This window comes from Rhinopithecus bieti, unplaced genomic scaffold (assembly GCF_001698545.2).
Source record: "Rhinopithecus bieti isolate Rb0 unplaced genomic scaffold, ASM169854v2 scaffold_1853, whole genome shotgun sequence".
In the NCBI taxonomy this organism is placed as follows: domain Eukaryota; kingdom Metazoa; phylum Chordata; class Mammalia; order Primates; family Cercopithecidae; genus Rhinopithecus; species Rhinopithecus bieti.
Window position 1 is genome coordinate 1,226,951 of NW_016804151.1, and position 13,075 is coordinate 1,240,025.

The 13,075-nt window shown below is 36.0% G+C and overlaps 1 protein-coding gene across 3 annotated transcripts in view; it reads left to right on the forward strand.

Moving 5' to 3' along the window:
- The window catches only part of DNM3 (dynamin 3), a 574,343-nt gene that overhangs the window by 337,149 nt on the left and 224,119 nt on the right, over positions 1-13,075 (forward strand). The gene's annotated exons all lie outside the window — the stretch shown is intronic.

Consider the following 13,075-nt stretch of genomic DNA (forward strand, 5'->3'; position numbering starts at 1 on the left):
CACCATAGTATATCTTGCTCAGTTATCATCACCGTGCAATTCTTTTTATAAGACAGAATCCTTCCCTATTTCTGCAGTTTGTTTGGAATGAGATTCCATATTGAGTGGAATTTCCTCCACTGCAGATATGTTTAAGAAGAAGCATCTCTACCAATTCTCCATCCGCCTGAATGAGCTGAGTTTGGGTACTCTCAGAACTTGAATGGGTCAAATACTCCTTTATTTGCCGCTTGGCTCCTAATTACCCCAAGTCCTGTCTTTTTAGCTACATCTCTGTGACTACTACTTCTCAGAAGGTAATGATTCATTCTGTTATTTTCACGAAATCATAAAGAATCACATAATCTTTTCATCCTATCATTGGGCATTTAGTCTTAGGGAAAACAACATTTTGCCTAAGGGTATTTGGTTTTCAAATGGTTGAGCCTGACTTTTTGGCTTCTAAGGCCACGGTCACTAATGCCACTGAACCTCGATCAAATTGCCCTTAAAAATATTCTAGTTAATATAAGTCTTTGAATTTGGGGATAGAAAGAAACCTTACAAAGATCTAGGGTGACTTAAAAGAAAACTTCATGAACAAGATTGACTTACTAGAAAGCATGTTTGTAGGCATGAACATAGGTTTATATTATTCCATTTACTGACTGAGTGATGTTGGACTAAGTTGTTATTTGATGTGAACATCAGTTTCTAATAACTAAAAAATGGTTTGTTGTGATATTCAAATGATATCCATAATTTTGTTTCTTTTTTCTTCTTTTGACAAATTTTGATTTTCAGTTTTAATATCAAGGAACCAAGGGCAAAACTTAACAGCATAATGTTGGGTTTTACAGTGTGCAAAGAAACCCCTTGAAGTTCTATTTATAAACTTAGTTGCATTTTTTTCTAAGTATGTTTAGGAAGCAGATTTTGAAGGAGCTAGAGATCTATGCACTACAAAGCACTGGATTCTAGATAAATGTTTTCAGAGAGGAAGAGTTAGGCAGTAGAATAATATCACATGAGGATAAACTAGAGAGTTTTTTGTTTTGTTCAATTTATGTTTTAAATTCATATACATTGAACATTTAATATATGTTAAATACTTATTTTTAAGTCCTCTCAATATCAAGTGGAGGTGCCATTAATATTCCCATTTAGTGGATAAGGAAGCAGGCTTGGGATGTGAGATATCTTGCCTCATGTCTCATGGCTAGTAAATGGAGAAGCTGCTACTTGAACACAGACGTGCTAGACTTAAGCACTTAACGACAAAGCAGGAGGGTAAAGGTGCATGGGGCCCACTCTGGAGTCAGGCCACCACTTACTAGCTGTGAAACTTGGGTTCTTAATCTCTGTATCTCTTCAGTTTCATATATATAAAATGTGAATGAAAATAGGATTAAATGAGTTAATATGTGTAAGGCTCCTAGTATGGGGAAATGAAATATAGTAAGAACTTCAGTGTTAATTGGTGTTGTCAGTATTACAATTGTTTGTTAATGACAGTCATTTTAGGGTAATCTGTTTAGAAGTTATGAATGGCATATCACAATGCTGTTTTTTTGTTTGCTTTGTTTTCCTGGCTGAAGGAGCCAGGGAGCATTTCAGTAGGCATTCTCTACATCTCACCTTCTCTAGTCTGCCCACAAACCCCATCATAAATTCTTGCACAGTACATGTTTGAATAAGACTGACTGGTGCATTGCACCTTTTTATAACTAAATCGTGGAGAAGAAAAATTGCATTTGTGAGTTTCTAGGGGTCATGCCAACTCTGTCTTCATTTTATGCTAAACTAAAATACAGAGGGAAAAAAAGATCTAGCTGAGGTGATATTTCTATACTGTTAGAAATAGTGATATAACTTTTCATGAGCCTGGAGTTTTTAACTTCTGCCCATTCTTTAATTCTTGATCTCTTCTGTATGCTGCTCTTGTTTTTTTTGTTCATTTTCAACATAACTTCTGAGAAATAGAGATTGATTAATATTGTGCCTCAAAGGACATACCTCCAATAGCTCTAATGAGTCCAAAGGAAGATGTGAGGAATAGCACATAATTCCAAACAGAAGGGGGTTTGTAGCTGGTATGAATTAATTACTGATCTTGATTCTTCCCCACTATACTTATTGTATATTACCTTCTTTATTCAAGTTCAGCTATTTTGACTTTTGGGGATATATAACAATAAAAATGCTTTCTTTCTAGTTGTTATGACCATATTATTGAATAATTCATTATATTTTATTTAAAAATGGAATTGAATGCTGTGTGGTAAAAGAATATGAGTAGTTTTTGTATTAGAAGGCAGAAGAAAGTATATGAGTAGAATATAGGCATGAGTTCCTCCAAGTAAAAAGTTGCATTTCGGAGAGGTATGGCTGCACCTACCTATTTACTACAGAAAATGGGTTTGCTGTGCATTTTATCCAGACTTGTTATTTACTTGTCATTTTCCATTTAAAACAGTTGAGTAGAGTAGCTGTATACTGTCTATAGCTGCTGTGCAGGAAGACCTCAGTGCCAGCTTCTCCTTAGTGTAGAGTGAAGAGATACAAGCCTGCTTTGGAAAATGTGTTGATATCAACCTTAGACAGAATGGTTAGGCTGAAGACAGTCTCTCACAATGATTGTAACATTGACTTAACCAATACTTATTGTGTGATTATCTTCAGTAGTGCTAATTTCTGTACTCACATGATAGATAGAAGTAAATAGGACAGTGTCAAAAAATTTTCTGTAAATCGTAGTTCTTGAGTCTTTAATTCTCTTCATTGTAGAGGGAAGCTGAGAAAAGGGGATGGGGAATTTTATTCCAGACACAAGAAATCTCCAGTGTGGAGGTTTGGGTGCATTAAAGAATGGTACTAAAGAACAGCACCTGGTGCCTGTTGAGTAAGAGGTGCTTGCTCCTTACTGAATTGATAAATATTTATTGATAGAGTAAACAGGGTGCTGTGAGAAGAATGATGGGAAACAACCCTCTGGGATGCAACAGGGAAAGGGTAGAGAGCCCCCTAAAGAACTGAAACTCCATTTTCTTGATAAGTAGTTAATAACTTGGGTGCTGCTGCCTAGTGAGGAAGCCCAAGTTCTTCACAGGTGGATCTCCAAGCCTTCACTTATTCATTTTTGTTGCATCTGCAAACACAGTAGTCCCCCCATTATTCACAGGGACTACATTCCAAGACTCCCCATAGATGCCTAAAACCACAGATAGTACTGAATCCTATGCATATTGTGTTTTTTTTTTTCATCTGATAACCGAGACAGCTACCAAATAACTAACAGGTGGATAGCAAAGACAGCATGGATACGTTGGACAAAGGGAGGATTCATACCCCAGGTGGGATGATGGGAGATTTCATCATGCTACTCAGAATGGTGCACAGTTTATAAGTTATGAATTGTTTATTTTCCTAATTTTTCATTTAATATTTTTGTACCACAGCTGACCACAAAAGAGTAAAACTTGGGGAAAGCAAAACGGTGAATAAGGGGACTACTATACCTACTACTGTACTGATGTCAGCCTTATGCTGAGTTGGTGGATTGTGTGACCAATACAGAAGGGTACAGTTCTATGTAAATCAGAGATAAGACACAAGATGTGAGGTAAGGCCAAGCCAACCACCAAAGAAAAACTGCAGAATTTAGTGGGCTATGGAAGCACTTGCCATCCCGAGTAGGCAGTACAGCATGTGTGGCTGGGAAAACATTTCTTCTTAAACAGGCGGTGATGCAGTGCCGAAGTGCTACTGAAGGAAGAGTATACACTCATTTCCACTTTTCCAAACTTGGCATTTTTAACCAATGTTGGCCTTTTAATCTCTTCTAGTAATTCTATCTATCATTTGTGCTATGCACATCAAAAAGATAGTAAGCTACCATTACAGGTGGTGAATAGCTCCTAAAGGGGTTTGAGCAATGAAACAATTTTATGAGGCTTGTGTTTTAGAGAGATTATTCTGGTAGAGGTGTGAAGGATGGATTGGAAGGAAGAACACCTGGAGAAAGGGAAAACATTTCAGAAGTGACTGTGATGTGTGAAAGATGATGGATGCTAGAACTAAGGCACTGACAGTGAAGATGGAGAGCAGGGATGGAAGACGGATGTTAAAGTGATAGAATCAGTGCATGATTGATGAGCAGTTGCTAAGGGAGTTGAGAGAGAGAAGAGTCAGGGATAATGCCAAAGTTTTTGTTAAAGCAAGTGGGCAGAGTGGCAGTATCAATAACCACATAGGGAATCTAGAAGAAGATATAGGTGGTAGGGATGTTAAATGTAATAATTATTTCAGTTTTGGATATACTGCGATTCACACACATATGTCATTCAGGTGAAGATGTCCAACTGAAAATACAAAACTTAGTCTCAAAAGAGAGCGTTTTTTTTTTTTTTTTTTGGACAAGGTCTTGCTATGTTGCTGTGTTGCCTGAGCTGGTCTCAAACTCCTGACGTCAAGCAATTCTCCCACTATAACCTCCCAAGGCACTGGGATAATAGGCTCAAAAGAGAGCTTGAAGTCCCCAAATGAATCAGGGAGAAGTCTAATTTCAAGGAATGATTTCAGGGGAAATTTAAACAAGAAACAAAAATATGGTTAGATTTATTCTCATTAAACGTATTAAAATTTAGGGTTAATAGTTTAGATAATTCTTAACATTAATGTTTGCCTTTCAAAGATTTAATATTCATTAATTTTGCTTCACCTATAATTTTATGTTTTGCGGTGAATATAAAGCATATTCATCCCTAAATGGAGATCTCTGCAGCTTAAGTCTTCTGGATCATATACGGCCAGGACCAAGCCAGGACAACAGTATTTAAAAGTCAAATACCTAAGAGGAATATCAAACTTGAAATCCATAACTCTGGAATGCCAAACTTGAAATTATGATGAGGTAATGGTGATACCATAATAGTATGTTAATAAGAAAAACTAGCTCTGTTGATTTCATTGACTAGAAATACAAATGATATTATTCTTTCTGAAATATACACTCCACAAAATGAAGACTATGCTTGTTCTGGACAGGCAATCCTGGATGTTCTCCTGGTCTGTCTCTTCCACTGTCTGTGCCTTTGCTCATGTTCTTCCCACTACAGGCATGTTCTCCTTTTTTCATATGCTTCTTCCGGGTGTCTTCCTTCAATGTTAGAGAATAAACCTGAAACAGCAATATGCTTCACCTATTTGTGAAAATATAAAACACAAAAAAATCTACTTGCAGTCTACGTACATTCATAGGATAGTCTGCCAATCTTCCCTCTGTAGACATCATTACTAACACATATGTTGCATGCTTTTTCTGATATAAGGTAAATTAACAAGTAATATTAAAGAGTAAGAAGGAAACTACAATAGGAATTCAGTATGAATATTAACAAATATTTTCTGAATAAAATATCACAAAATAGTTCAGTAAGTTTCCATAATTTATCTAAGTGGCTTTCTATCTTTCAAGAACAGAAAATCAAATAGTGGGATCAGCATCAAGTTGTGGATATACTGATTTTTAAAAATTATTATCTTATTTCATATGGAATAAATTTAGTTCATTGAAGCATGCAGCATTCTAACAAAACAAGCACCAGGGAATTTTATTTCTAACAACAGTTTATCAATCTAATGGCCATACAACCTCTCCTGACTTTAGCCAGGTACCTTACAAAATACTGTCATATAGAATATGGCAGGAATTGGGGCCTGTAAATAGACAGGTTAGTGAGCTTGGATGTTTCCCTGGTCAGATCTTCAGATGATAATAGTTCCAGTCAGGAGCTTGACTGCAATCCCTGGGAGTCCCTGAGCTAGAATCACCTAGGTAAGCCAGTTACAGATTCCTGACCCACAGAAATATAAGATAATCAATAGTTACTGTTTTAGACATCCTAATTTGGGGGAAATTTGTTATGCAGCAAAAGAGAACTAATTAGTACAGAGTGAAAAGGTAGGTTGAGGAGGGTTTGTGGATGGTTTTGAATGCTAGACTCTGACTTCTCAGTGGGGGACCCAAGAAAGTTTTTAATCTGTAAAGTGACCAACTCAAAATAATACCAAGATTGATCTATTTGGATATATTATAGAAAAGAGAGGTTGGAGGGAGGAAAAATAGATGTAGTAAATTTAGATAATATTTGATATTGTAGTGACAACCTGCTCTAGGGCTGTGAATATAGGAAGGGAAAGACAAGAACATAGATGAAACTACAAAGAAACTCAGTAGGACTTGGTGACTGAGGGTGCTTAAGGCAAAGGGAAACTGAGAAATTGGATATGGTGTGTTTTGAGTTTGAGAGAACAATGGTATAATTCTGAAAATGGAATTTTTTCCAGTAAGAGCCAGTTTTTCAAAGTTTCTTTTGCAGTAGTCCTCTCTTATCCATGGTTTTGCTTTTACAGTTTCAGTTACCTGTGGTCAACTATGGTCCGAAAATAGGTGAGTATAATACAAGAATAGAGAGAGAGAGAGAGAGACCACATTCATATAACTTTTATTGTAGTGTATTGTTACAATTGTTCTACTTTATTATTATATATTGTTGTCAATCTCTTACAGTGCCTAATTTATAAATTCAACTTTATCATACCTATGTATGTTTAGGAAAAAAGCTATGGTATATATAGAGTTTGCTACTATCCAAGGTTTTAGACATCCACTGTGGATCTTGGAATGTGTCCCCTACATATAAGGGGAAGTGGGGGCACTACTGTACTTTCTAAAACCAAGTTGGGTAAGTGAAAATGTTGAGAAAGCAAGTTTAGGATAAAGGACTTTATTACCTGCTTTGTGGGGCTTAGAAATGTAAGATAACTAAGAGATAAAATTGGGGGATGAGAGTAAGAGTTAGGGGTGAGACGATAGGAGTAGGGGAAGTAATGTTAAAAGATACCTAACTGTGTGTTATAAAGCACTTTGGCTTTGAGTGGACTTACAGCCAACCCAGATGAAATGCTAACAGTGATGTGGTTTTGGTATCCATAAGACAAACACAATCTGAAAGAAATGTCTCTGTTGGATCTTCCTAAAGGTCATTAGCATCCTCAGTATTGTCCTGTGGTAAATACTATACTTCATTTTATAGGGTTTTTTCCCTTTAATGTGCCCAATGAATATACAGTCATACAGTGCTTAACAATAGAAATATATTCTAAGAATTGTGTTATCAGGTGCTGTCTTTGCTGTGCAAACATCATAACGTGTACTTACACAAACCTAGATGATATAGCCCACTACACGTCTAGGCTATTTGTTTTGTTCCTAGATTATGAACCTGTAAAGCCTGTTTCTGTACTGGATAGTGTAGGCAATTGTAACACTGTGCTAAGTATTAGTGTTTCTAAACATATGTAAACAGAGGAAAAGTTACAGTAAAAATGCTGTCATATAATCTTATAAGACCACTGTCATTGAAGGTGTGGTCTCTTATCAACTGAAACGTTGTTATGTGGCACATGGCTGTAATAAGAAAAAAAATCCAATTCCAATCCCTCCAACACACTGGTGTTAAAAAATAAACCTAAATCTTAAGAAAGTATCCAGAGATTGATTTTTCCATTGGGAGTAATTTGTTCATTTATTTAAAAATATTTATTGAGTATTTATTATGTACTTGAGTTTGTATAATTCTGAGAGTACAGCAGTAAATTTTATATGTATATGAAGTGAAGATGACTGGAGAGAGGAGTAGGAGGTTGATCCACAAGTAAGGAAGGGATAGGAATGAACATAAATGAAGCAGTTAAAGAAGCAAGGTAGTAAGATAGTGCCGTGATGATGAATAGAGGGAGAGAGACAGAGAGAAAGGGTGTGGAAGAGAGTGAGAGAGCAAGAGAGCAAAACAGAGAGAGAAAGATACAGAGACAGACAGAGAATGGACCCTGGTTTACTCAGTTTCAAGCTGATATTACAGAGATATCAGTGAAAGGAAGAAAGAGTAAGTCACTGGGTTTGATTATTAGTTGATCATCCGTGATCTTTAGGACTTCATTGTCAATACAATGGTAAAGACAGAAGCTAGATTGCAGGGGTTAAGGGGTCACCTTATGGAGATGAAATAGAATAAGTCTTATTCCAGCTCCATGGGCATGTTTATATCACTTTATGTCTCAGTCCATAAAATAGAACAAAAATGGTGATCCTCCTCTAGTCTAAAATATAAGGAATGCTTTGAACTGCTGGATGAGCTAATGCTCTAAAGCCAGGGTGGTGATAGTAGTTATCTGTGTGTACTTTGAATGAAACTGGACTTAGAACAGAATGCTGAACTAGTTGGTTTGTGGAGTCTACTTTCAGAGTGTCACCTCTAATTTTGCATTCATGAAAAGCATTCCCCTGCCTGGACTAGAATCCAGAATTTTTTGTTTATTACTTGTGGTGACTGATTGTCATTTGCAGACTTTGATCTACATGTAATGAAGTGGAATTTGTCCATTGGCTGTGTCGCAAAACTTGTCTGAGTACTCTTGTTGCGTCTTAGTTTTGACAAAGTTTGTTACTCCCACTAGTATTTAATTGGTATTAAATTCAAGATTATATTTTCATAGTGTTGTTTGGAAACTGAAAGAAAATAATTGGTATGAACATGCTTTGAAAAGGTAAAGGATTATATAAGTATTAATTATAATTATCAGTATGAAAGTGATTTAATGGAAGTATTATTCTACTAAAATAAAATTACAACTGCTAAATTCAAGATGTCATTGAGAAGAGGGGAGAAGTTTTTTTTTTTGCTATGGTTTATTTCAGCTTCTGTATAACTTACATGGACTTTCTAAGAAAAATGTATACAGGCAATATTATAAATATGTGTGTATATTTTAATGATGCTATGCTTGATCATTTGTGCTTGGATTATTTGTGGCCTTATTTAGTTCTGGACTTATTTTCCAGTATAGTTTTGGGAATACGGATTCAATAATTTTTAGATATCACCAATAACTACTGGGTGACTACTCTGTAAAAGCACTTCTTCATATCTCACATTTTAATCTTCACAATAACTTCATTAGAGCAGGTGTTATTACTTTTGTATGTATTAAAAAACTAAGGCTCTGAGAGGTTAATTAACTTTTTGCCCATGGCGTACATAGCAGGGATTTGACAACTAGAACCCTACCATTAGTCGATAATAAGCTCACGTGGTGAAAATCAATTTGCTTCAATAAAGCATAATTGTATTTGTAAATATGTTACAAACATCATACCGTGTCTCTGAGCTCTGAGTCAAATTTGCATTGTTTTTGAAGCAACATTGCCTTCTGTTACATGGCTGCTCTTGTAGTTTAGCATGAATGAATGGCAGTTTGCCCTGTAGGAACAAATCTAGTCTATGTGGATATGCTATCATGATTCAATTGGGTCTCAAGATCAGTACATTAACTTATGTAAAGAATAAGATCCTATGTATTTTGGTTTTTCAATACAGAACCATGAGTAAGAGGGTTTGTATGTTTACCGCATAACCAACATTTTTTTGTTCTTTATGGTTTACCAATCGTTTTGTCATTCTTTGTTTCACTCATTAGATCCTGACTTTTACCCTGTATCGTAGATAGGGTTGAGATTACGCACCTCATTTTACTCACAAGGAAACTAAAGCCAAAGAACAGTGTGTGATTTTCTCAGTAGCCTTCAAATATATTGGCATAGAAAATATTCTGATAGATAAATAGTCTAAGGACAAGTGGATTCACTGTAATATCTGCAATGCATTTCATTTCTTATATAATTAAGAGCTTACTTTTAGATTACAGTTTGATTTAGGTAAAACTTCTCCATGTATAGCGTACTTGAGGGAAAACAGAAGATCATAAAGTTTCCTTCTTTTATTGCAGGAATAGCATATGATTTATTTGAAGCCTAATTATTTTCCAGCGGAATGCTCAACATGTTTCCAATAGCTGTATGTTTTCTGTTTTTGTAGAGGGTTAGAGGAGAAGCTGCCAGTTTCCTCCCAATAGTGATGTTGCAAATCTCAGAACTTTAATCTGGAACACTCTGCTCTGTTATGTATATGCATGAAGATTTGCCCTACCTATTAACTTACTTTGGCCTGTGGCATTTACTTGTGAAAAATGTCACAATATCTAATAGGTTTATTTCCTAGTCATGGATATAATGCAAGAAAACATTAAACAAGAATAAATGATAGTTCTTTTGTTGTCAACTGGCAAGTACGGAGCACTTACTGAGTGCCGCCACTCCGCTGGGCTCTGGGGAACACAGCTCTTCCTTAGCTGAGCTCATAATCTGGACTGTGAGGCCTACACATCAGGGCAGAAAGCTTCTAGTTTCACTTTTCATATAGTAATTTCGAAAGCATAGGAGACTTCACAAAACATCTTTTAAAACAAAGATGCTTCTCCACCATCTCTAAGATAAGTTGGTTCTTTTTTTGGCAAAGGTGATTTTAATTGTTAGTGCATTTCCAAGACAAGAAATGCAATCTGTTGACACGCCCTTCAAAAAGGAACACAAATGCCCAGCCCTGAACTCTCCATTTTTCCTTGTGATGAATCATTTCTTATGCTTCAAAACAGTTGAGTTTACACACACACACACACACACACACACACACACATACACACACACATATTTCTAGTAGGTGTGGATATATATATATGTGTGTGTGTGTGTGTGTGTGTGTGTGTGTATGTATCTTGCTATTAGGGCAATTCCCTGAAAGATTACACTACCTTCTTTACGTATAATGTCAATGCCTGATATTAAACAGAAATGAACTATGTGACTATGCTTTCCTTTTTAAATATATGAACGTATTTCTCTACAGAGTTGTTTTGTAGCCGTATTGCTACTAAAGTGGTGCCCAGCTCCAGGCCTGCAGACTGCTGACACACAATTAATCTCACAAATTTATGAATGCCAAAGCATGGAGCAAAATGAAAACAACTGGGGGAATGTTTAAGGGAAATAATTGGACTGTATCCAGATGTGCATGTGTAAAACATCACCCCTTAACTCCTCCCCCATATCCTGTCTGAAGACAGGATTTTTTTTTTTTTCTCGAAAATAAACTGGGGTTATTTAAAAGAAGTTGTGGTCTCTGACTAAAACTGAATAAGCAAGGCCAGGCTGGTCATAATTCTGTGTGTTCTTGTATCTTTGTTTCTTAATTAACTCATTAGGTGCTGATGAATCAATCTGCCTCATGTCTGTTTTTGGTGGGTGTTGCCACAACTTTATGAACTCCATTTAAAGATAGTATGTAAGGGGCTTCAAGACTGGTGGTTGATTTCTTTGAGTTTTTGGTTATAATGAACTGGAACTTTTTACTATTAGAAATAGGCAACATTACTGTAGTGTGAAGGTCATTAAGCTGGGAAGTGAAGTCTGGTCAAGATGGAAACAATGTGAGGGCATTTTATAGATTTTGTTTTGTTTTGTTTTAGCAGTCTGTCCCAGATCAGTTAGGGGATATAGGGAAAACAAAAAAATGGTGTCTCTAAGATGCTTAACTCACTAGATAAAGCATAAAAATGGAGATGATAATGTTGGGCTTGTGTGCATGAAATTAATTTAGGATCTGGCGTCACTGAGATATGAGAAGCTAGAGGACATGAGTGCTCTGAAGAAATATTTTGCAGGTTGATGTCTAACCATCATTACATACCTTAAATGGTACTAGAGGTGAAGTAATAAAACACACTTTTTCCCTTAAGTGTAAATTTTCCTCAAAACAAGACAACCAAGTCCAGCAACAAATCCAACTCATTTCAATAAAATTTCCTCCACAGACTTGCTTTTCTCCTACTCTGTGTAAGAACAAAAATAAAGATGAAACAAATTGCAATGAACCTGCTCAGAGGTACTCACCAAAGTGGAGCACAGAGAGCCATTCTGCCCTGTGTGTCCCTCCCTCTACCTGCATAGTCCTCAGAGACTCTGCCTGAAAAATCAAATTCTGGGCCTCATTAGGCACAGGGTCCTAAGATTGGGTTTCTGTTTTTTTTCAAAGAGAGAAAACAAAAGTAGAAAAATTTGAATACCCAATCTTTTATACCATCGCAGGAAGGCTTAAGGACCCCAGTTGTCAGTTTTCCTGCGGTTGGTGACTTCAATATGAGAATAGTATCAGCACTTTATTTTGAGAGTAAGTATTGATAATGTAGTATCATTCCAATTGTGCAGGTAATTATTTAAAGTCCAATTTTAATAATCATGACAGCTGAATATAGTTTCTATCAAAAAAAAAAATTCTTAGTTCATTTACCAAGAAGTGGTAAAAAGGAAACTTTTTAACCAAAGGGAGCTAGGTAGGGAAAGGCATTGTCCTGTCCCAGATGCCAAAAGGTTAGTGGGAAGTGATGGCCCTAGAGAGGGAAAGGGGATGCGAAGATCACTTGTTTCAGTATTAATATAGATATGCACATACAGCGCCATCTCTAGATCATGCCTGTTATTCTCCATATTGACTCCACATACTACCCAATAGAGATATATTTTATTTAGCCAGTTTTGATTTCAAACACAAATAATTTCCGAGAAAGTTCAATATATTGATTTTACACACTTTATGGATATGATATCATGATGTTGAAAATATTTTATATCATACAAAGTTTTTTTAAGTTAACACAAATTAAATTTTGATGTCGTAAGTGAAGACTTGGCAAATAAATACTGAGAATTATTTGTGTACCAGTTTAAGGAAAATACAGTGATTCTGGGTTTCAAAACCCAAATACAGTGAAACATTATGGATTTTTTAAAGTAATGAATGTGCTTAGTCTGGCAGATGATAAAACATGTTAGTTGCTTAAAATTATTGCCAATTATTTTGGTGAATACATTCAAACTTTTTTTTTTTTTTTTTTTTTTTAGATAGGGTCTCACCCTGTCACCCAGGCTGGAGTACAGTGGCGCAATCATGGCTCACTGCAATCTCCACCTCCTGAGCCCAAGCAATGCTCCCACCTCAGCCTCCCAAGTAGCTAGGACTACAGGGTTGCACCACTATACCCAGCTAATTTTTGTACATATATATATATGTGTGTGTATATATGTATGTGTGTATATGTGTGTGTGTATATATGTGTGTGTGTATATATATATGTGTGTGTG